Source organism: Vicugna pacos, unplaced genomic scaffold (genome assembly GCF_048564905.1).
Source record: "Vicugna pacos unplaced genomic scaffold, VicPac4 scaffold_20, whole genome shotgun sequence".
Lineage (NCBI taxonomy): Eukaryota > Metazoa > Chordata > Mammalia > Artiodactyla > Camelidae > Vicugna > Vicugna pacos.
In genome coordinates, this window is record NW_027328741.1 from 77,641,732 (window position 1) to 77,652,678 (window position 10,947).

The window sequence follows — 10,947 nt, forward strand, 5'->3', positions numbered from 1 at the left end:
TTATCAAATTCACCAAGTAGTACATGTGAAATATGTGTATTTTATTGTACAGGTATCATACCACAATAAACGTGCCCTTAAAAAAAAAACAGAAAAACACTGGCGGCGTTTTGTCCTACGTTTTTATGTGTCTTAAGTGAGTGGGTCTTCAAGATTCTGGTCTGCCATATTTTCTGAACCAGAAGTGCCCTCCTTCCCTTTTCTTTGGTAAACTGTCAGTGGGTGGCATTTATTCCCGTGGCTTCAACTGCTCTCTGTCCAATGATTAACTGTCAAATCTTTTCCAGCATGGACATCTCAGTTCAGTCCCAGAAATATACTTCTAATTGACAAGTAGACATTCCCATTTGATTAGCCCATAAAAACCTCAAGCTCTGTTTGTCTGGATTTACACTCTCTCAGAACTAGTTTTACTTTTTCAAACAATGGCATCACTACCCCATCTCTTTTCTGTGCCAAACATCTGGGAGTTTTCCTTTACTTTTCCATTCCCTCACCCCCGTCAGTACTACAATTCTATTCCTTAATGTCCCCCAACTAAGTCCCTGCTCCTCGCTCCCCACTGCATTAATTCCCACCCCTTTCTAGTCTCCCCAGTGCTGTACTTTAGAGTGAACAATCCACTTTCCTCACTTTTAATGACTAATCTGTGTCACTCTCCTCCTTAAAACCGCAAAGAATTCCACGCTGCGTGTGTGAGGAAGTCCACACTCTCTGATTTAACGTCACACCTTCTCATCACCTCGTTGCTGCTTTTTTTCAGCCTCAGCTTCAGTTAGTTCCTCACAGCCTCTAGCCTCACTGACCTTCCTTCCCTAAGTGCAAAGTGCTCTTAGACATGACCAGGGGTCTGCACGAGACACGCAAGCTGCTGAGAATCCCGTCCCCACCACGCACTCTCCTGGTCTAGAGATTTGCTGGAATTCGTCAGATGTCAGTGCAGAAAGCATTTCCTCTCTGACACCTTCCCTACCTTCTAGAACACAGCCCCAGGCAGTGCAAGAGCCCCTCTGAACATACAGTATATATGATGCCAAGTGACTCTTACCACATTGTTTTGAAAATCTATTTAACTTTGTATCTTCCACGACACACTGTGATCTCCTTGAGGGATGGGGGGCTGTGTGGTATTTGTCTAGACAGCTAATGTCTGGCATAGACCCCGGGCCATCGGAAACAGTCTGCTGACTCATCAAGAAGACTTGTCGTCTTTGCGATGTACGAAAGACTACATGCTCTCTGATCTTACACCATCCGGCAAGGGTCAAAATAATTTCACATAGAACTACAGAGGCAAAATATGTGTATTCTTTTCCTCTTTGTGAGCCCTAGATCATAGGCATCCTGGAACGGAGGTGTCACTCAAAGCTGTCTGTCCCCTAGGCTGTTACGCCCAGCTTCAACATATTTTTTGAAGTTGTAGGGATACGTGTACATCACCCCGTCTTAGAGCAAATGGTGCTTCAGCCTGACCAAGTTTAATGTCCATATAAAAATCAGAAATCTTCCAAACTGAAGCCTGAAGAAACATTTCCCTTTTCTCCTTCCAGTCTGTGTGTCATCTGCACCCCACATCCCCACTGCTCATCTGCGTCAGGCCACGTTCTATCTAGAAACATTTCCGGTGGGACACTTGGACAAGAACTAATTACAGCAGTAATGAAACTGGTCCCATGAACGTAGGCTCTGCACAACAAGGATGTTTGACGGGAGGCCTCAGCCGCGGCCTGCAGGGTCTGTTCACGTTTTCTGCCTGGCTTCCTTGCAGATGTTGTGCAGAAAATGAAGCCTGCAGTTAAAGTCATAGAAGGCCCAAGAAATCCAGAAAAATGGAGTGAGATTCATCTCCTTGGGAATATTTTTGAAAACCATCCACTAATAAGAAGAAATTTAAGAGGTTCGTTTCAGAGCAGATGATGTCCAACTGCAGGTGGGTCAGTTTAGTCATTGTTACTCGCTAGTTGGCTTTCTGCTGCTTCTAACACACCGCTTTTAAGAGAAGTGGCCTGAGTCGGCCCTCAGAGCAGAAAGGTGAGCTGGGCCTGGAGACAGCCAAGCTCCTCTGCTGTGTAGTGACCCGCTGAGAAGGAAGGGTTGGCCCAGGGCTTCCTCTGACTCTCTCCCTCAGTTATAAACTCTATGAAGGGAAAATGGAACAAAAATCTTAATTCAATATGGTATTGTCAAAGTATAAAAATAATTGTCTTTGGAGGGGATGGTATAGTTCAAGGGGTAGAGTACATGCTGGATTCAATTTGCGGAACCTCAATGTAAAAAAATAATAAGAAAAAATCTTTAAAAAAAGAAAAATAATGAAGAAGAAAAGAGATCTCAAACAACCCCAGTTTAAAAAGAAAAAAAATTCCTTTAAAAATAGTAGTCAGCTAGGTCTTTTGCTAGATTAGGAGTTTGGGATTAACAGGTACACACTACTATGTATAAAATAAATAACCAACTCTCAGGTCCTTAATAAATTATTTCAACCTGAATCCTTTTTCTTTTTTCCCCTAAGCAACCCGTGGAAGCCTCTGAAATTCTCATCTTATAAAAGAATTCATTTAAAGGTGGTTTGAAAGTTACTGGTTAAAACAGTTATTTGTGGTTCCATGAATATAGGTCTAGTAAGAAAGACAGACAGTAAACCAGTAAGCAAATAAATATATGATGTACTGCCAGGTACTAATAATTGCCACAAAGAAACATAAAGCATTTTAGGAGGGAAAATGTTTGAATAGGAAATATGTGCGTGCTATTCTAAATAATCTGGTCAGATAAGTCCTCTCTGAGGGTAAATAATTTGAACAAAGTCCTGAATAAAGCAAAAGAATAAGCCACGTATGTAACAGACAAGAAAAGCCTCCCAGGCCGGAAGAAGTGTAAGTACTAGACTTGGAGTTAGAAACGCAGCTGTCCTGGTGGGGACCATCGGGGCGGTGAAGATGGGCTGGAGCAGAACGGTGAGAGCTGAGGCTGCAGAGATCGGTGAGGGCCCGGATCACATAGGGCCTTGGTAGGAACTCTGGATATCCTTCTGAATACAATGGAAAATCACAAAAGTATTTTGCAATGCGGAACAACTTGATCTGATTCATACTTTAATAAGACCGTTGTGGGTAACGTATGTGGAATAAGCAATGGAAGCAGGGCAAGGTAAGCTGATGGGAAGCCAGTGGGAAGAGTACTGCTGACCTGGAGAGAGACACCGAGGTTGGACTGGGATGATGGCGGGAGATGGGCAGAAATGGGGACACGATTTAACAGTAACGGTCACAGGCCTTAATGCTCGAGTTGGACACAGACACAGAGTGGTACAGGGTGATGGGTATGTGATATTTGGGGATGAGCCACAGTTTTTGTGCAGAGACCTGACAGGAGAATAAAGTGGGGATGTTGACGTCGGTAAGAAAGGTTGGTGGGTTTTGAATTCCCCCTAGAGTCGCGTCTGTTTCTCTGTACATGACGTCAGCCGAGCAGGGATGGGTGTTCCTACTTCTGCAGAGAATTGCGTGTCCTCCTCATTGACTAATTCGAGAGGCCGACCTGCCCATCCAATTGCAACATCTTGAATCTGCTTCTTTCTATCCAGGAGGAGATTTCCAACTAAGATGCTAATCAAAAATTCCCGTGTCCAGAGTTAGAGATGTGTGCCTTTGGGAGGATCTCAGAGATGCCTCCACAGAGGCTCGGTGTGCTCTCTCTCCCTCAGAGAACACAGTTCCCTTCAGTCCGCTGGGTCTCAGCAGAGAAGATTTCACACATAGCCCCTCTCAGGCCCTGGGGACCAACCTCCCACATGGCCGAGCTCTGAAAATGAGCACGAGTTCCGGGCAAAGGGCGTTCTCCAGGGGGCCATCTGGCAGATTACATGAGGACAGTGTACAAAAGGGTGGGAGGGTTGATGGTATAAATGCATTTTAATTTTTGCTCTGAAACTGATTCTGTCCTTCCGTTTTGTTAAGCAAGTGTTCTTAGGCCAGACATGATTCTCCTTTTTTCTTTATATTTGATCATCCAAGAGGTTTAGATAGGGGATTTGTTTTAGGGTAAGAATCTTTAAAAAAAAAAAAAACCTTGCAAATAGCGTCTTGTTAGGCATTTTGACAAGTGAATTCTCCAGGCAGTATTGAACCCCCTTGTTCCTCCAGGGGGTCTCCAAAGGTATACATGTTCCAAATCTGACCCAAAACCAATGAGACTTTTCTTTTTTTTAAGATCTTCACCATGGGCAAAAGATGTCACTAAAGAAGGTGAGAAAAGAGCAGGTCCCCATAATCCAGAGTCCCTCCCAAAGAGCCCACAGAAGTAAAGAGGAGATGAACGAGAGAAACGTTTTATTTATACACACACAGGAGCCAACCAGAAAAGTACCTACCATGTTAAATGGTGAAAGTTAAAGGCTTTTTTATCAACCTAACTTAATAGGGAAAAGGGAAAGGAGAGAATTGGCTTCCATGACAGGTTTTCTTCTGCATCTTTTGAATCTCAGTTATCTTCAGCTTAAAGAGGTTTTGTATTAACCGTGGGTTCCATCTGACTTTCCATTCCTCGAACTTTGTTCTTCTTTTTCAAGATTCACTCATGTATTCTGACCCCCTGGATTTTCCACGTGAATTTTAGATTGATTGTCAATTCCTGCAAAATACCACCTGGGATTAGGGTAGGCATTCTTTGAATCCTTAGATCTATTCATGGACCTTTGTCATCTTAGTAGAATGAAGCCTTCTGCTCCATGAATATGGGATTATTCTCTTTGAATTTAGGTCTTAATTTCTCTCAACAGACTCTCTCATCTATTGTAGTCTTCAGTGTCCAAGTCGGGTACTTCTTGCTCACCTGTATTGGATGCTGATTCAGAAGAGACACGACCTCCTGGAGAACCTCTGCTTCCACTGAGCTGAAATGGAACTGAGTCCTGAGAAGGCTTTAAATTCTTTTAAAAATAGGATTAATGTACTTTAATTACTCCATAGATGAGTAATGAATGGGTCACATTAGCATAGGATTTTAATCCTTTTAGAATTAGTAGAGTAATACAGACACAGTACAAAAAATTGAAATATTGCCTAAAAAAGAAGTGATTTGTAACTCCCACCCACAGCGGTGTCTGTCATGAATGATTTGGTGCTTATGTCTCAGTCTCTGTGTCTCTCAGTATGTCTCTCTCCATCTCTGTATCTCACACACTCACAATCAGATCAATTTCCATCTATATTGATTTCACACACATGTGGTCGTGCAGATGGGACCCTGGATGCAGAGAGTGGGTCTGCATACTTCCACCCTGAGGCCTCCCTTGACATTGGGTTGAGACCAGGCACCCACTTTTCCAACTGAACAGCATTCATTCATCCACATGAACCAGAACGAATGGACCCCATCCCCTCTCCATCAATATTATTGTTGCTTTAATTCCGACTGTTTCAACCAGTGCTGTGATGAACACCCTTGAAAAGGCATCTTTGAATAGGTGTGTAAGGATTTTAGCGGGATGAACTGTAAGTATCAGATCTTCTGAGGAAGAGATGCATCTGTGGCCCTTTGATGCGTCCTGCACCCTGTTCTCCTGAAGAGGAGCGTCCCTTCACTCTTCCCTCCAGGGGATCTGCTGGAGCCTCTGCCTGCTTACATTGTCACCAGGGCTGGTTGTCACCTGACTAAAGAACCGCCAGTGTGATGGTGACCGATGCTGTCTCTGCAGTGTTTCCGTCTGCCTCTGTTCTCACCTGAGAGGTCAAGCATCTCTAATACACACTGGCCACCTGCATTGCCTCTCATTGGAACTGCCCATGTCTGTTCTGTTTCTGTTTAGAACACTGAGTTTCAAAAGGATTTTGGACTACAGGAATGGGAAAAATTTCTCCAACCTTGGGTTATGAGGAATGCATTTTCCAGGTTGTGGTTTGCCTTTCAAGCAATTTTTCTGGGCTTTTACTAATTTTTTTGATTCGTTTGGTTTTGTTTTTGCCACAGGAAGAGCTAAGCATCTCCCTTGTGTCTTCTGGCTGTGGTGTCACAGGGGGAACAGCAGTGTCTACCCTGAGATTATGCAAAGAGTTACCAAAAGGGCTTCATTTTGTGCATCACATCTTTAATCCCCCTGCATATCCCCTGAAAATAATAAAAATGATGTTTCAAGTGAAAACAAACAAAAATCCTCAGCCCCAGGTGAAAACATGTGGGCAGGAAGGAAAAAATTCTTTTTTAAAATTTCATTGGCAGGGAACAACCAGTAGAGGTAAAGACACGCAAAGAGAAAGAGGACTTGGGGTTGTCAGGGGCTGGGTGAGGAGGGAGGGGAGTGCATGCTCTGGATCCAAGGTTTCACTTTGAGGAAAGAAATAGTGTGAAACTAGATGGTAGTGATGGTCGCACAACATTGTGAATGCCCCTAATGCTCCTGAATTTCACAATTTAAAAGGGGAAAAGTCTACATTTTATTACATGAAACTCTAAAAAGAAAAATAAAGGATGTCATAAATGATGTGAAACAAGCAAAGGAAACTAAAGAAAATGAAACAAAAACATCTCCAGCGGAAGGGACGTCAAGTTTGTGGGGGGACTGACGGTGGGATTTTGGAGAACATTTTGGAGAAGAAGGTGTGGGTGGGTGCAGAGGGGGCTCTACCCCAGGTGGTGGTGATGCCTGAACTGTTTCTCCGTTGCCCAGCAGTCCAGCTGCAGACGCAGGTTCAGGAGGAGTTGCAGGAGCGGCAGGAGGGAGCTCAAGGTCTCCTGCTGGATCCAGTTCGTCCCATTTTTGGTCTCTGACATCTTCCCCTGCCCCTGCCTCCTCTGTAACTATTGGAAGTGGAGAGAGTTTTAAGTCTTGTGGAAGACCTCATGCTGTGAGAGAGGAAAAATTTACGCACCTGCCTCCCTTTCCATGTGCCTCTACAAGGACAGAAATCTTCCCAGAGCTTTCCAGACAGCTCCCACCCAGAAAGTGCCCACAGGATGTATTCTGTGACTGAATTTTTCCAGACAGGTGTTCTGAGGCCATTCTTTTTACTGGTCCCAACAGTAGCCTCTAGGGACACCTCCCTGTGTGGCCCAGCCTTCGCCCCACCCTCACCTACACACATACACCAGCCCTGCCTTTTTGACCATTGGTCTCTGCTTTGGGGGCTCCTGGTCCTCCACCTGACTTGCAGCGAGGTGGGCACGGTGCTCCAGGTCAGACCAGGGTGTGCTGAGCTACCCGTCAGCCCCGGGTAGGTCCCTGGGAGAGCCCTGGGTGATGTCTGGGTCGGAGGCCTGCCCCACTGATTTGTGGGCCATGGTGGTGGGGACCCCTCCATATCCAGACCCAACAGGAGTCTGCGCTGGCCCTCAGAAGAGTGACACACCAGTCCTTCACTTGGGGAGGGGGCGTTGGTGTTCTTATTCATCAGCTTCTTTTCAACATGTGGTATCTGGCTCTGCAATGATAGTGACCAGCAGCTGACCCAGCATGGAAGTCTCAGAGTCCTTCCCGGCCAGGAACACTCCTGATTCTGTAGACTCTACCCTCTGCTGCTAGATCAGACCGGAACCTTGTTCAGCTCAGACATCCGGGAGGGAAAATGCATACCCAGAGAGCATGGGCTCCACCTCGGGCGGCAGGACCCTTCCCCGGCTCTCCACATCCCAGCCAGCCAGCTTTGTCCTGGGCTGTCTACGTGACCGGGCCCCCAGGCCTCTGTCCTGCTCTTTCTTGAGGCAGATACCCATCCCCAACATGACTGCTCCACCTCCACCAGGCAGGATGGGGCCGTGTGGCTACCTGGATGGGATCTGAGTGGTGGCCCAGCCTGGGGGGGCCTGCCCTGGGCCTCCCTGTGTTACCTTTGGGTCTCTCTGGCCAAAAGGCCAGAGGCGCCTTGGGTGAGACCTGACCCAGTGCCGGCAGCGTTGGTAGAGACCCTCGCTGAGGGCTTTCCGGGGCCTGTGGCCTCAGGATAATGGGATGCAGCAGACCATGCCTCTGTCTCCAACCAGGTGAGCTGAGTAGGGACTTCTCTACAGAGCGGGTGCCTGGTGACTTCGGTTCCAAGTTCTGTTGGGCTCTATTACCAGGGAAGTGAGGTCACTTCCTGGGGTCCACTTCTCCAAGCTTCCTCCTGACACAAAGCTCCTCAAGGGCCTTTCTGGGCTTCCAATCTCTCATTTCTCACTCCATGCCATGTCCACACACAGTGACACCAACTCAGCCCCCCCCCATAGCCCTGGGGAGTCCTGGATGCAACCAGTGCCGCAGCTCTGAAGACACAGCTGGGTTCAGACCTGGCTCCCCCTACTCAGCAGTGTTATCATCCTGGACAAGCCACGTGCCTCTCAGGGTCTCCCCAATCCCCCATCAGCACAGTGGGGATCATTCTGGCCCCTGCTTCCTAGAGAAGCCATCCTGTCTCTAGACCTAGAAACACCTATTGCATCTGTCACCCCCACGGGCTGGCATCACAGGGAGATCGTGCACAGACTCAGCAAAGGAAAGACCCCACAGAGGGCTGGCGGAGTGCAAAGCACACCCCACACAGGCCGGGGTCTACCCTGGGGTCTGGAGAAAGTCACTTTCCTTGCTGCTTGCTTCCCCGCTCACAGTCGTGAGACTGAAATTAAATACAACTCTGACATGGTCCGCTCTGGCATACAACCTCCTAGGTCATTCTGTCATGTTGACATACAGGCCCAGTGTCCCATCTCGGCCTCTGTGGTGGGCTGCCCCACAATGGCTTCCTATTTTTTGCCTTCTGTTCCCACACCCTTGTGGGATCCCCACACCCTCCCCTGGAGGGTGGATCGACTTTGGGACCAGGTTCTGACACATAGACTGACTTGTGAAAATGTATGTGAGTTCCACTCATTACCAGCTCCAGTGCTCCTTCTCTCTGTCTCTGTCTCTCAGTGCCTCTCTGAGTTGTCTCTCTCTCTGTTTCTCTGTCTCCCCCTGCTTCTCTGTGTTTCAGTCTGTCTGTCTCTTTTCCTGTATGTATGTGTGTATATATTTTTGTGTATATGTGTGTATTTATGTGTGTGTATTGTACGGGTCCAGGGCAGGTCACTTCTGAAAATCCCTTGACGACATATTGATTATTTTGAATTCATGTTACTGAAGAAACATTATCTTTGAAAATTGTGCAAGCACTTTGGTGGGATCTTCTCTAAGGCTCAGCACTGCTAGGGAAGGGATGCACCTGTGGCACTTTGATGTATCCTACACCTTGTTCTGCTGGAGAGGAGCGTCCATTTGCTCTTCCTTCCAGGTTACCTCCTGGGGCCTCTGCCTGCTCACGTTGTCACCAGGGCTGGTTGTCACCGGGCTAAAGACCTGCCAGGGTGATGGTGGCCAATGCTGTCTCTGCAGTCTGTCTGTCTGCCTGTGTCCTCACCTGAGAGGTCAAGCATCTCCAGTACAATCCGGCCACCTGCACTGCCTCTCGTTGGAACTGACTCTTTGTGTTTTGTTTCTTTTCAGAACACTGGGCTTCAAGAGCTTTTTGGACCACAAGGATGTGAAGCTTTTTTCCGATCTTGGGTCATGAGGAAAGGTTTTTCCAGGCTGTGGTTTGTCTTTCCAGCTGTCTTTCTTGGCCTTTGTTTTCTGCTTTTGTTTGGATTTATTTTGCCACAAGAAGAGCTAAGCATCTCCCTTCTGGCTCTGGTTTCACAGTTAGAACAGCAGTGCCTACCCCGAGATTATACACAGAGTTACTAAAAGGGCTTCATTTGGTACGTCTCATCTTTAATCCATCTGGACTTTCCTCTCAAAATACAAAAATGCTAATTCACGTGAAAACAAAAAAAAAAATAATTCACCCGTCCCTACTTAAGATATGTGGGCAGACAAACCAAAAAAAAGCCACCTTTTATTCGATTTCACTGATAGGGAACCTCCAGGATACGTAAAGACATAGAGAGAGAAAGGGGATTAGGGCTTGTCATGGGCTAGGGGAGGTAGGACGTGGGGTGCTCTTTGTATACAAGCTTTTACTTTGAGGAAGGAAATAGTCTGAAACAAGTGGTGCTGGTCTCACAGCACTGTGAATGCAATTAATGCTCCTTAAAATTGCACAATTTAAAATGGGAAAAGGCTAAACTTTATTCTTATATACTTAAAACAAAAATAGAATATAGTATAATAGAAAAGAAAAAATCTGACTCCATAGAAGATCTGTCCTTTTGGCTTTAACCCTTTGCCCTCTTTTCTAGGCTTAGTTTTACTAGCTCTGCACCTTTTGTAAAACAATCTTGCCTTTAGCCTTAAATATACAGAAGAGCCTACTTTCAAGGCTTTGATTTTTTAAGGATATTAACACTTTTGCACTTATATAAAGACAACAGGTTGTAGAATAGAAATCTACTTTTGTTTTGTTAGAGGAATTACAGAGGCACTATGACCTGGTCTACGTAAACAGCTGTAAACCAAGATAATGGCGGACTAATATCTTGGAGAACCATCTTCCCCATGTCAACTTCAGGCTCCTTTTCTACTAAAAAGGGGAGGGGCTGTGGTTGGTTGTTGCAAACTTGTTGGTGTAGGAATTCTTTGTTCTTGGAATCCTTTGCAGCTGTCCACGTGGGTCAGATCATGGTGTTCCTGCAAAACCTACAACAAAACAAACTTTTTCTATTCTAAAACTTGTTATCTTTATAGGAGTTCAAAGTGTTAATATCCTTAAAGCTCAGACTTTTGAGAATAGGCTCTCCTGTTTATTTCAGGCTAAAGGCAACACTGTTTTACAAAAAGTGCAGAGCTTGCAAGTCTAAGCCTAGAAAACACGGCAGAGGGTTAAAGGAAAAGGAACAGATCCAATATGGAGTCAGATTTGTTCTTCTCTATTACAGTGACTTTTGGTGAGAGCTAAGTGGATGATTCCTGGGTGGGTCTTCCACTGTCCCAGGCTGGATTTCAGGCAGGATCCCTGCCAGATTCACCATGATTTTGGACCTAATCTACCACAGAGAAAC